Here is a 13,129-nt window from a genome sequence, read left to right as displayed (position 1 = left end):
CGTGACTGCGATCAACAGTTCTGGTAATCTCATAACTTTGCCAACATAAATATGCCAGTGATCAGACACTACAGTTTCACTCGGTGGAGAAAAACAAAGTTTATTTAGTTTTGATTCTAACCATAAGCATTAAGGTTACATTTTGTTTTACTGATTTTGGCTATGTTTAAGACTACGTTTTTCAATTATGCACTTGAATATTTGTTATGCTCTTATATTTGTGCTGTTTTCAGTATCGTTTTCTGTGTCTTCCTCACTAACTTTTGGTCCTGTCCCTACATATCATCTCTTGGCTTTGCACCTCTTTTTTGTAACAATAACCTTTAGGTGATCACACGTACCCTTAGTAGAAGCAAGAGTTGAGGAAAATAAATCCAAATACAAAAAAAAAAAATAAATAATGAAACTGCAATGAGAACACAAGTTTCTCTTTTGATATACTTCAGGCAGTCACAGGCTTCTACATAAAACTAACACATAAATATGTATAAAATTCAAAATAATTAATAATGCAGCCTCAATAAAATTATAATATTAAATAAATACAACAAAGACAGAACCAGAATCAAAATTCAAAACATAACATGAAAAATAATATTTGAAAACTGCACAGATTAAGTAAACAGAGAACATACTTGAGTTAGAGAAGAGACCTTGGCCGAAATGTAAGAAACATAGCTCAGGTGGGTATTCCCTTTTCTCAAAAGTGCCTTCATGGTGATGTCTTTACAGATGAAGTAACACAAAGGATCAGAAGTTCACGTCAGGAAGTTAAAAACTGTGTCTGTTTTCTCTGTAGTGACATCTTCACTAATCTAGAAGGGGAACCCAGATCCATGGCATGAATCCACCTAGCACTGCATCAATAAGAGCTAGAAGATACCAGTGTGAAAACCAGAGAGGTAGGAGGGAAAGAGTCACTGAGTGTGAGAAAAAGAAAGAGAAAAAACACACTACCTGTCTACTGAAACAAATATATATTTATATTTGTATTTATTCCTTAATATTAAATACAGCGGGTACTAGCTGCACATGTTAGCAAAAAGTTAGATTGGAAACGTTAATTATCCCAAGGGGAAATTTAGATTTTAAAACATTAAAAGTTGAAAAGAACTGTACAGTTGCTGATATTCTGAAATTTTTTAATGAGCCACTCTGCATGGCGTTGTACCCCTGATTCGTTCTTGCCTTGTGCTCAGTACTGCCAGGATAGGCACTGAGCTGGGTGAATGGACTGAAATGTAAATGGATTGCATTCTGCACTGTGGAAAACTATACTATAAAAATAAACTGGTGGTTTTCTTGAAATGGCTCTCAGGACATGCCAGCATGTTTCTTCTGTAATTCCATACAGTGTTGTTTCTTGCAGTGAATCTTCTTCTGTGAATGTGGGTAAATGCTTTTGATTGGTACATTTGATTTTGATGTTAAAGCCAGGTATCTTGGCAGTTATTATGCAGCATATTTGCTAATTAAAACACAATAATAGTACAATGAACAAAAATAAAATTCATAAAATAAATGTTGCTGTTATGTGTCTTAAATTAACATTCTTTTTTGCTATGTGCTGGGTGATAGATTTGTATTATGTGTCACGCACGCGCGACACGGAGACCGCGGACGGATTCGAAAGCATCTGGGAAAACATTCGCCGGCAGGGAATGGCGGGGTATTAACTTTCTCCCTCTGCTTCCTTGTAGGAAAAAAGACCTCCCTCCTCCGTAGCCGGGTTTGACCGCAGTGCGGCACTTCCGCCCTTCCTCCGCCATCTTGCCCTGACGTCATCCTTCCCATCCTCCCTCACGGACCTTCCCAGCATTCCTCCACTTCCGGCTCCTCCCCAATAAAATGGCCGCGACGCCAGGACTCGGCGTCACGTTATGAACTGCTAAAACGTTTATGATTTTGACTTGCATTTTCTTTGTTGTAGAATATACGGAGCCGGAAACCCCAACACTTTATGCTGTCTCTGTTCGTCTTTTACATCTGGCGTAGTCGGCAGGATTCGGAGATCCCGGAAATATGACGGAGGGACAGGACCTAAACACCGTGCTGCAAAACATCGACGCCCGGCTCCAGGCACTGCAGCAGGCGCAAGCCGCCACCACAATGGAGCTGGAAGCCACGAAGGCCAGGCTGACAGAGGCCCAGCGCGTAAGGCCAGACCCACCCAAGCAGGCGCCTCCTCCTTTGGTCCCGATGGGTGCTTCTGAGGACGTCGAGGCCTACCTGGGTGTTTTCGAGCGGACGGCCACCCGGAACGAGTGGCAGCGGGCCGAGTGGGCGTCCATATTGGCGCCCTATCTGAAGGGACCCGCGCTGCGGGCCTATTATGACCTCCCTGAGGAGGAGGCCGCCAATTATGACCTCCTCAAACCTGAAATACTGGCACGCTACGGCATCACCCGGGCCAGCAGGCGGCTGAATGGCGGAACTGGGTCTTTGACCCCGAAAAGCCTGCCCGCGCCCAGGCGTTCGAGTTCTGGGGTAAGATGGGGCGCTGGCTACGGCCTGAAGGACCCCAAGCTCGGAGAGTGGTGGAGCAGGTGGCCTGAGAAGGCCTGGTCAACTCGTTGCCCAGTTCCCTCGCCCAGCAGGTCCGGGGACACGCTTATAAGGATATGCCAGGCCTCCTGGAGGTCCTGGAGCGTCAACTGGCGGTCCTCCGACTCGGCGGGTCAGAAAGGCCTGCTCGCGGGAACCGACAGGGACGGGCGGCCACCCCCGAGCCCTCTCGGCTTGCTGCGGAAGCCCCACCGAGAACCAGAGAAGCCGGGTCCGCCGCGCTGTTACAAGTGTGGCGAGACCGGCCACCTGCTGCCAACCTGCCCCCACAACATCTCTCCAGAGCCCATGGATTGCACCTGGACGTCGTCGGAGAGGTACTGTACCCCGCCGCATCCCTTGGCGAGTCCGAACACGGGAGTGGTGTTGTTAAATGGGCACGCCGTGGTGGCTTTGTTTGATTCCGGCAGCAACATTACCATTGTAGCTCGCCGTTTTGTCTTGCCGCGACAGTGGATAAGCCAACGCTTGTTGGTCACTTGTGTGCATGGGGGGACTAGGTCATATCGTTCCGCTCGCTGTTATCTCACCTGGAGGGGGGAACCAACTCAAATGACGGTCGCAGTGCTACCGGAACCCCCCTTCCCAGTGATTTTGGGACAAGACTGGTCTAAAAGAATCAGCGGTAAGACATCCACCGCTCCCGGGGCCTTGTTGGATCTTGTTATGAGGGGCAGTGGCACCCCTCCCGCGGTCTCCACGCCGTGCACAAGGGCAGGCCCTAATGGCGCTGGTGCCTCGGGGGACCTTTCCGCGGCTACGGACCCGACCGGAAGATTCCGCCGGGAAGGGACTAGCCATGGAACTCTTCCCGGGCCCAGGCCACAAGACCCTCTCGGGGGCCTGGACCATCAATTCCGGTCCACGCCTGCCTCCTTTAAGAGGGAGCAGTGGAATGATGACTCCCTGCGCTTCGCCCGGAATGCTGTCGTTCTGCCTAACAGCACACAAGCGGACGGTTCCACACCGCGTGAGCCCTTCTTTGTCCTTGAGAACGATCTGTTGTACCGAGTGGCAACCCATGAGGGCGAGGTGCGGAAGTTGCTGCTAATTCCGCGTACCTTCCGGCGGGAGGTATGCGAGTTGGCGCACGCTCACCTCTTAGGCGCCCACCTCGGGGCCGAAAAAACACTGGAGAGGATTAAGCTCCGATTTTACTGGCCGGGGATCAATGAGGAGGTCCGGCGTTTCTGTCAGTCATGTCCGGACTGCCAGATCCGCCAGATTCCTAGAAAGGACCGTGCTCCCCTCGTCCCTATACCCCTCATCGATGTCCCCTTTGAAAGAATAGGGGTCGACTTGGTAGGCCCCTTAGAGCCCTCTAACCGTGGCCACAAGTATATACTAGTCATGGTGGATTATGCTACCCGGTACCCAGAGGCGGTTCCCCTGTGCTCCGCTAATTCTAAAAGCATCGCGGGAATTAGTTAACGTGTTTTCCCGAGTAGGCATACCCAAAGAAGTCCTCACGGACCAGGGTACGCCCTTTACTTCGGATACGTTCAGGAGGTAGCCAAATTACTGCAGATAAAGCACCTGAAAGCGTCTGTCTATCACCCGCAAACGGACGGGTTGGTGGAACGTTTTAATCAGGCGCTTAAACAGATGCTCCGCAAGGTGGTCAGCGGGACGGCAGGAACTGGGATCAGCTCCTCCCGCTCGTGCTTTTTGCCTATCGGGAGGTACCTCAGGCCTCTACGGGCTTCTCCCCGTTTGAATTGTTATATGGGCGACAACCCAGAGGAATCCTCGACATCCTAAAAGAGGGCTGGGAGGCTGAGGCCCTTCCCTCCTCCAATATTTTAGAGTACGTAGCGCAACTGCGCGATCGACTCACAAAAATCAGGCCCCTCCTAAAAGAACACGTGACTCGTGCGCAAGCAGCGCAGGCCCGGTGTTACAACCGCAACTCCGTCCTCAGGGAGTTCCGCCCAGGGGACGGGTTATGGTTCTCATCCCTACCTCCCACTCTAAGCTGCTCGCTCACTGGCAAGGGCCTTACGAGGTTAAGGAGAGAAAAGGACTCGTCGACTATTTGGTGAAACAGCCCAATCGTCGACCGAGTGAGAGGATCTATCATATTAACCTGTTGAAACCTTGGAAGGATAGGGAGGAGCTGCCCGGCTCCCATAGGTCACTCTCCCTTTTCTCAAGCACGACTGCCCTCAACCTCGGCGAAGAGCTGACACCCAAGCAGCGGCAGGAGTTAATCCAAACACTCCGAGCCATCCCCGAAGTGGTAAGCGAATCACCCGGCCGGACCTCGCTGATTGCCCACGATATAGTTACGGACCCCGGGGTAATCGTCCGGGAGAGGCCCTATAGGCTCCCGGAGGCAAAACGCGCAGAGGTTGAACTGGAGGTGCAACGTATGTTGGACATGGACATAATTGAGGAGAGCCATAGTCCCTGGTCCAGCCCTGTTGTCCTCGTCTCCAAGCCGGACGGCTCCTGGAGGTTCTGTAACGACTTTAGACGTCTGAATCAGGTCTCCAAGTTCGATGCCTACCCGATGCCCGCATTGACGACCTTCTGGAGCGGCTGGGCACGGCTCGGTATTGACCACCCTTGACATGACAAAGGGTATTGGCAAATTCCCTTAATGGCATCCGCAAAAGAAAAAACAGCCTTTAGCACCCCTAGCGGGCACTGGCAATACAAGGTCCTCCCATTTGGGCTGCACGGCGCCGGCCACCTTCCAACGTCTGGTGGACAGAGTGTTGAAGCCCCACCAGTCCTATAGTGCCGCCTACCTGGATGACGTCGTCATCTATTCCGGCACCTGGGAGGAGCATCTATTGCAGGTTGCAGCTGTCCTCAGAACACTGGCTAAAGCCGGCCTCCGCATAAACCCCCGAAAATGTTTCTTTGGCTTAAAGGAGGCCAAGTATTTAGGCTACCTGGTGGGACAAGGACGGGTGCGGCCACAGGGCTCCAAAGTTAAAGACATCTTAGAATGGCCCCGTCCGAATACCAAGAAGCAGGTGCAGGCTTTCTTGGGGCTTGCGGGGTACTACCGCCGGTTTGTTCCCGCTTCTCGAAGAGCAGCACCCTTGACCAACCTGACAAAAGGGCGCTCCCTAAACGTGTGTGGACCAACAAGGCAGAACACGCGTTCAGTGACTTAAAAAAGGCCCTAACGTCGGCACCTGTATTGCGGACGACCGATTTTGGGCTCCCGTTTATTCTCCAGACCGACGCTTCGGACACAGGCCTGGGTGCCGTGCTGAGCCAAAGCGTTGATGGTGTTGAACACCCTGTGATGTACCTTAGCCGGAAACTGATGGACCGGGAGACTCAGTATGCGGCGGTGGAGAGGGAGGCCTTGGCCATTAAGTGGGCAGTGACCCACCTCCGTTATTACCTACTGGGTCGCGAATTCACTCTGGTGACAGATCACGCTGCGCTTCAGTGGATGTCCCTACACAAAGAGTCGAACCCGCGAGTCACTAGGTGGTTTCTGGACCTACAGCCGTATAAGTTCACTGTCACTTATCGGCGGGGTACCCTTCAGGCCAACGCCGATGCCCTCTCCCGTATTCACGACCTCTCGGTTAGGTCCGCCCGACCTGACGGTCCTGGGCTAAGGGGGAGACCGCGGACGGATTCGAAAGCATCTGGGAAAACATTCGCCGGCAGGGAATGGCGGGTATTAACTTTCTCCCTCTGCTTCCTTGTAGGAAAAAAGACCTCCCTCCTCCGTAGCCGGGTTTGACCGCAGTGCGGCACTTCCGCCCTTCCTCCGCCATCTTGCCCTGACGTCATCCTTCCCATCCTCCCTCACGGACCTTCCCAGCATTCCTCCACTTCCGGCTCCTCCCCAATAAAATGGCCGCGACGCCAGGACTCGGCGTCGCGTTATGAACTGCTAAAAAGTTTATGATTTTGACTTGCATTTTCTTTGTTGTAGAATATACGGGGCCGGAAACCCCAACACTTTATGCTGTCTCTGTTCGTCTTTTACATATGTGAGATTCTGGACAAGGTTTAATTTCAGTTTTGCCATTAACATCTTTTGTATATGAGTCATGTAGTTTCAAGCCACTTGACTACAAGTGACTGTTTAATGCAACGCAATGCTGGAATCTTTAGACGGACTGGTACCGCGGAGATGGTGAGTAGAATCGACTCCATACAGCATAAAGGAGGACCTACCGAACTCGGCCGTGATCCGAATGAACGGTATCAAGTAGGGGGTTATCCGACACTGCATGCGACAGTGAGTTCTGTGTATGAGGGGAGGTGAGAGACAGCGAGAGGGTTGGCAGGACGCGGGCTGATGAGTGCCCTGGGTCCTAGCGCCCTACGCCCCAAGCCTGCAACAGTCTCCCGGCGCTCTATAGGGACGCAAACCAGACAGGGTCTGTACCTTTCCCATTGGCAGACTCAAGCCATTATAGCGTCCCAGAATAAAAGGGGGAATCGAGGGGAGAGTGCCCCCTGCGGTGGCAAGAAAAAGTCCCGGAGTCGGTGGGGGAGACGACAGTGAAAGCGTACCCGTCGGAGCCAATCAGAAGGGCATGGAACCCACGGAGGGGGTGCCAAACAGGCAAGTGCCAGGGTGCCGGTCGGAGGGGGGAGCGCTGCCAGTGCATGGCACAGAGGGATGCCAGGGAAGGGTGTCCAGGCAGCGGCTCTGCCCCCTTGTTTCTGTTTGTTACAGGACCAGACCCTGGACGGGCAGAAGGGCCCGCTTCACTGAAGGATTCTTCGCTGGCGATGGGGCGCCCCCACTACTGGCGGGGGCTACGGAGGCGCGAGCGGCTCGCTCCAAAAGGGCAAGAAAACCTCGGAGAGGGTGCCGAAGTGGTACGTTCCAGGATGCCAGCTTGGACCCTGGATACGTAGTAGGATCCACTTCGGGGAAGAATTGCCCTCGCGGGACGTGTCGCTCCGACCGACGTGTCTTTGCTGGTGGGGGGGCAGTGTCACAACTGGATGGAGGTGGTACCCAGCCGGGACGCCTGAGAAGACAGGAGGAGGGCTGGTGCCTCCTCCAGACCTCGAGGGGGCGACCGCCCTGGAGGCCTCGGGTAAAGAGCTGGGAAGCTCGACCCTGTAGGGAACCGGGGTTACCGCCAGGGGGACCCCAATACCAGGAAGACCCTAGACCTCAGCACTTCCGCCACACCAGGAAGTGCTGGGGGGAAGAAAAAATAGGGACACCCGGAGTGCTTCTGGAGAGAGAGCCGGCACTTCCGCCACACTGGGGTGTGGCTTTGGGAGATTGCCGGAAACACACCTGGAGCACATCCGGGTTCTTATTTAAAGGGGCCGCCTCCCTGCAGAAGGGACAGAAGTTGAGTGAAAGAGTGACAAGGACTGGCGAAAAGAGAGAGAGAGAGAGAAGAGAAGAAGAAAGAGAAGGCAAAAATAACGTGTGTTCGTGGGTGACATGATCGTGTCTGCCTGTCTGTGTCCGGGGCAATGTTCACAGCATCAATCAGCAACAAGAACTGCAAGTTGCGAGCGTGAGCTTTGTCTATTTTTTGTTGCTAAGTTCATTTTTTCAGTTACATTTTTCAGTTGTTTTGTTGTAAAACATGATTACAGTGGATTATGTGGCCAGCCCTATCTGACATGTATGCGTGTGTCTCTCTCTTTCGCGTGCGCGCGCGCGTGTGTGTTGCGCGTGCGTGTGTGTCTCTCTTGCACACGTGTGTGTGTGTCTCTCTTTCTCTTATGTGTGTGTGTGTGTGTCTGCGTGTGTCTCTCTCTCGCGCACGCATGTGTGTGCGTGTGTGCGTGTGCGCTCCCTCTCTCGCTGCACAGGGAATGCACAGGCAGAGACTGAACATGTGCGGAAATCATCGGCGCGCACAAACCGAAAGGGAAATTGGCTTGTTCCTATACTGAGTGTGTGGTCCTGAAAAGAGGCAAAAGTTTTGCAAACTTTTTGGTCATAACCCGATTTGTGCGTGTTCAGAGACGATTGTGAACCGAGCCACTGTATTAGGTTTGTAATGTGTAAAATTATAACATAGTTTGATGTTAAATAGGCTTTTTCTTAACACCTCCCATTGTCTGACATTTTCACTTATCCGACGTTCTGCTGGCCCGTTTATGTTGGATAAGCAAGACTCTACTGTATTTTGCTGGTTAATAACTATGAGTTGTTGGGTGTGGGTGTGTGTGTGTGCCCACATAGTTGAGAATGAGGAGACCTGCAGCATATTACATTTGTAAAAGAGGTGGTTTTTATGAAATGTTAAGATTTGGAAGATAAGTAAATATAGAAAGAGAAGGTATAAAATTGCATTGAAAGGTTTAAGTAATTTACTAAGTGAATTTAACAAATTAACTGAAGAATATATTTTTGTATATGTATTGAACTGAGTTATTTATTTATATTATTAATAAAAACTTAGAATATTTGAAATTTAAACTGCTGTTTTTTTGTTCATGAAGCTCTAAGTTAAACAAGTGAAGTGCATAAGTGATATTCAAGATATAGATAAATGATAAATGACTGACTAAAGTCAATAACTAAGCACTAAGAGATTAGTTATACAAACTCTGGCTGCTGTGTATCAGTTATTAAAGAGTGAAGAAAGGAGGAAACTCTGCTTTTGCCCTCTGATGCCTATTAGAGGGTGTTGCTTGACAGTTAATCAGATGTATAGAATACATTCTTTCAACAAATTATCTAAATAGATAACTTTCTGTACTTCAATCTAAAATTTTAGTAATTACCAACTGACAGTATCTTCAATTTGGCTTTCTTTTACTTTTTAATGTCTTTATAACATTTTCAGAAACTGCAGATGCTGTGCCTTCAAACTGTGGTTGATGCAGCACCCCATTCCCACACCAATGGCTTCCAGCTTTCCAGATTTTGAAAATGGATTAGATGGTTAGATATGTATGGGCAATCAAAAATCTAATATGTTTGTTTTTATAATGAGATTTTTTGTTAAATACTTGGGAATTGGGGTAAACCTCCCAGTTACATCTTGGTTAAAGAGCTCAATAATGGGGAAAAACAGAAAACAAACCTCAGATATGCCTCACCTAGACAAATGAGTGCCACTAGAATTCAAAAGGAGTATTAAAAGGAGGACTATGTTCATTACACTTGGGTAAAGATCAGAAGTGAAATGATTTGTGAGTTGCAACTCAGTTCTAGTAAGACCCTTCTCTAGTTGGGCTTTTTTAAGGCAGGGTAGTTTAGTAAGTCATGTCAAGATCAGGAGTCAATTGTTATCCAGTTAATGGACACCTTCCAGAGACAAGGCAACTTTACTAAAGGGTTTTAGTCTTTTCAGAGTAACACCTTATTCAGATCAGCTAGCACATAAACATAAAACATCAAGGCCTGTCATACCAATTGCTTTTTCTACTTGTTTGACCACTAACACTAGAACTCCTGTCAGATATTTTGTACAAAGTATTTATGAAATGCAGACTCATTAATTAAATGTAGTATATTATGCTTTACTTGCAGCCCTCTAGGTAAACTACAAGGTGGTAGGAGGTATAACACCTTTGAAAGGGTAAGGTGAGGCCTGTGGCTGCCAAATTAGTAACTGCTTTACACTGTGAAGATGAGATACAGTTTTGCATGAACAGGGAAGGACAAGTCCTGTTCCTTTTGTGGAATTTAAGTTTTTATTTTGTTTGTTTTTATATATTTATTCTAGCGATCTTATATAACATCAGGGCCCTGGAAATAATGTCACATAAGATCCCACAAATGAATGTGAGACATGGGAATGGGGTATGTAGTGTTGGGTATCAGACTGCACAATAGATAAACGTAGCACTTCATTGTGTATCTACACTGAACAGGTGCGTGTATGTGACTTGCAATTGTTGCCCCATCAATGGTTTGTTCCTGCTTTGCATTTGATGCACTCTGATTATTACAACCATAGAAGTGGATACAGAAAATGAATAAATGTGTGAAGCCTTGTGGGGACAATAATTTAAAAACTACTTAGATCAAGTTCTGTATATCATAGAAATGCAATGCAGATTTTAGATATTAAACATTCTGCTTCAACAAGTTTGTACTTTTAACCTTACCCTAAGGTAGAAAATGGAGAGTAGTGCCTACACCATGCTTTCTTTGAGGAATGGCTGAGTTATATCTTCTTGAGTGAAATCTATATAAGACAACATGTCACTAAACAACTATGAAGGCAGAAGTGACAAAGGGCTTTTGCTATCAAGTAGAATTAAATGCTTCACTATCGATTAAATAAATTCCAGTACAGTGATCCCTTCTTGATTGCGGGGGTTGCGTTCTAGAACCCCCCGCGAAAGGTGAAAATCTGAGAAGTAAAAACCATACGTTTATATTGTTATTTGTATATTGTCACGCTTGGGTCACAGATTTGCACAGAAACACAGGAGGTTGTAGAGACAGGGACTTTAAAACACGGCAAAAAACATTTGTGTTTTTTTCAAAAGTTTAAACTGTGCTCCATGACAAAACAGAGATGACAGTTCAGTCTCACAATTAAATGAAAGCAAACATATCTTCCTCTTCAAAGGAGTGCGCGTCAGGAGCAGAGAATGTCAGAGAGAGAGAGAGAGAGAGAGAGAGAACAGCAGACAATCAAAAATCAATAGGGCTGTTCAGGCTTTTAAGTATGCAAAGCACCGCGATAAAGCGGCCGTAAGGAAGGGATCAATGTGAAGGTAGTTTTTCAGCATTTTTTAGAGGAACGTCCATATCCTCTAAGCAAACAGCCTCTGTGTAAACAGCCCCTCTGCTCACACCCCCTCCGTCAGGAGCAGAAGAGTGAGAGAGAGTGAGAGAGACAGAGAAAAGCAAACAATCAAAAATCAATATGTGCTGTTAGAGCTTTTAATTATGAGAAGCACTGCGCGGGAAGCATATCGTATATCATTGAGGAGTTTTATTTAATACATAATACGTGCTCTGATTGGGTAGCTTCTCAGCCATCCGCCAATAGCATCCCTTGTATGAAATCAACTGGGCAAACCAACTGAGGAAGCATGTACCATAAATTAAAAGACCCATTGTCCGCAGAAATCCGCAAACCAGTGAAAAATCTGTGATATATATTTAGATATGCTACATTTAGAATCTGCAATGGAGTGAAGCCACGAAAGTCGAAGCGCGATATGTTAGATTAATTATTGGGTCATTAAGTTTAGTCTGTAGCAAATAGATATAGATCTATGGAGACAATAATATGCCAAAATGGGCCAAGCCATACGTGTGCCCGTGGCATCTTTCACAGGCTTTGAGTAAGTTGGATACATTTTGGAAAGTCTAAGCTTAGACAGCTAAATATAATGTAAAATATTAAGTTGGATTAGTCCACGTTCGCGCAAACTGAAAATATTGAAAAGTTAATCTCCCATAATTTCTAATGTCAAAATCCATTTTGATTTGTTTTAAATAAAAGATGCAATAAAAAGACTACTTTGCATGCAAAAGGCAGAGAATGTTTATGAGGGAAAATGGCAAAAATGTTTGAAAATAGCAAGTCCAATACAGTGAGTAAGCAAATGATAGAACACCAAAACAAAAGGGCAGATTGAACCTAAAAACACCAAAACCAAAAGAAATTACTGAAGAAGTTGTTTTCATTACCTAAAAGTCAAACAAAGCACTGTCACGTTCTGAGCAAACAGCTAACACAGTGGCAGCCTTGACCTTGTTATAATTCTCCCAGATAGGAAAGTCAAAATCACCAAAACACTATGTGCACCCAATTCTTTCTTAAACGTTATACTTTCATTAATTGAATCAAATAAGAATCCAAACTCTAGACATGTAAAAATTCTAAAATGAAATGGCTAAATTTAAAATTACAAAGACTAATAAACTGAAAACTATAAGATATTTAACTTCAGAGCAAAACATACAAAATCATAAATACCAAAAGCAAAAGTCAAAGCCAGGGAAACAAAGACAAAATGGTTAAAGAATAAAGGAGGATGGCAGTAAATGGAAAGCAAAGAACAGCTTTAAATGCCCTCAGGTAACAAAGGTCCTAATTAATGGCCACAGCACAGGAGGGCTATAAATGAATCCCACGCTTGCAGGCAAATGAGATAAATGGAAGATAACTGGGGGAAAGGACTAGCACAAAGTAAAATATACAGCTATGAAAATATAAATAAATAAAATAAAAGAGTAAAAGTAACAGTGAACTGCAGGTTTGACAAATGACAATTGCATGTGCACCCATAACCCATGTTCTCTTGTGAATGTAGTGTCTTCGCAAAAAAACAACATTTATCCTTTTTACTGATGTTTAAATCCTGAAAATTTAATTTTGATTACAAAAAATTTGAAGTAATGTGACTTTCCACTCAACTATCTATGTCACTATCAAGTTATGTCCTTAGTGCAGTTCAATGATGAGCTGGTTGTTAAAATGATTTAAAATGGCTGCCTTAAAGGCTATTAACTTTTGGACTGCAAAACTGAGATGTCCCAAAAGGCAGGCAACAGTATAGTATATGAAGAACAGACAGGGTTTTTGCTAAAATGTGAGTTTTTGATAAAATCCTAAGTGTGAAAGAATTGCAAGCACAAATTCTTTCTTTTTTGTTGCATCCCAAAACTAGAATAACCTGAGCT

At 46.6% G+C, this 13,129-nt stretch overlaps 1 protein-coding gene across 2 annotated transcripts in view; it reads right to left on the bottom strand.

The window, feature by feature from the left end:
* necab2 (N-terminal EF-hand calcium binding protein 2) overlaps positions 1-13,129 on the bottom strand; it is a 428,558-nt gene that overhangs the window by 368,001 nt on the left and 47,428 nt on the right. The gene's annotated exons all lie outside the window — the stretch shown is intronic.

This window comes from Polypterus senegalus, chromosome 9, assembly GCF_016835505.1.
Source record: "Polypterus senegalus isolate Bchr_013 chromosome 9, ASM1683550v1, whole genome shotgun sequence".
Classification (NCBI taxonomy): Eukaryota; Metazoa; Chordata; class Cladistia; order Polypteriformes; family Polypteridae; genus Polypterus; species Polypterus senegalus.
Note: the sequence above shows the minus strand (reverse complement) of the source record. Positions and strands in the feature narration are given on the sequence as shown.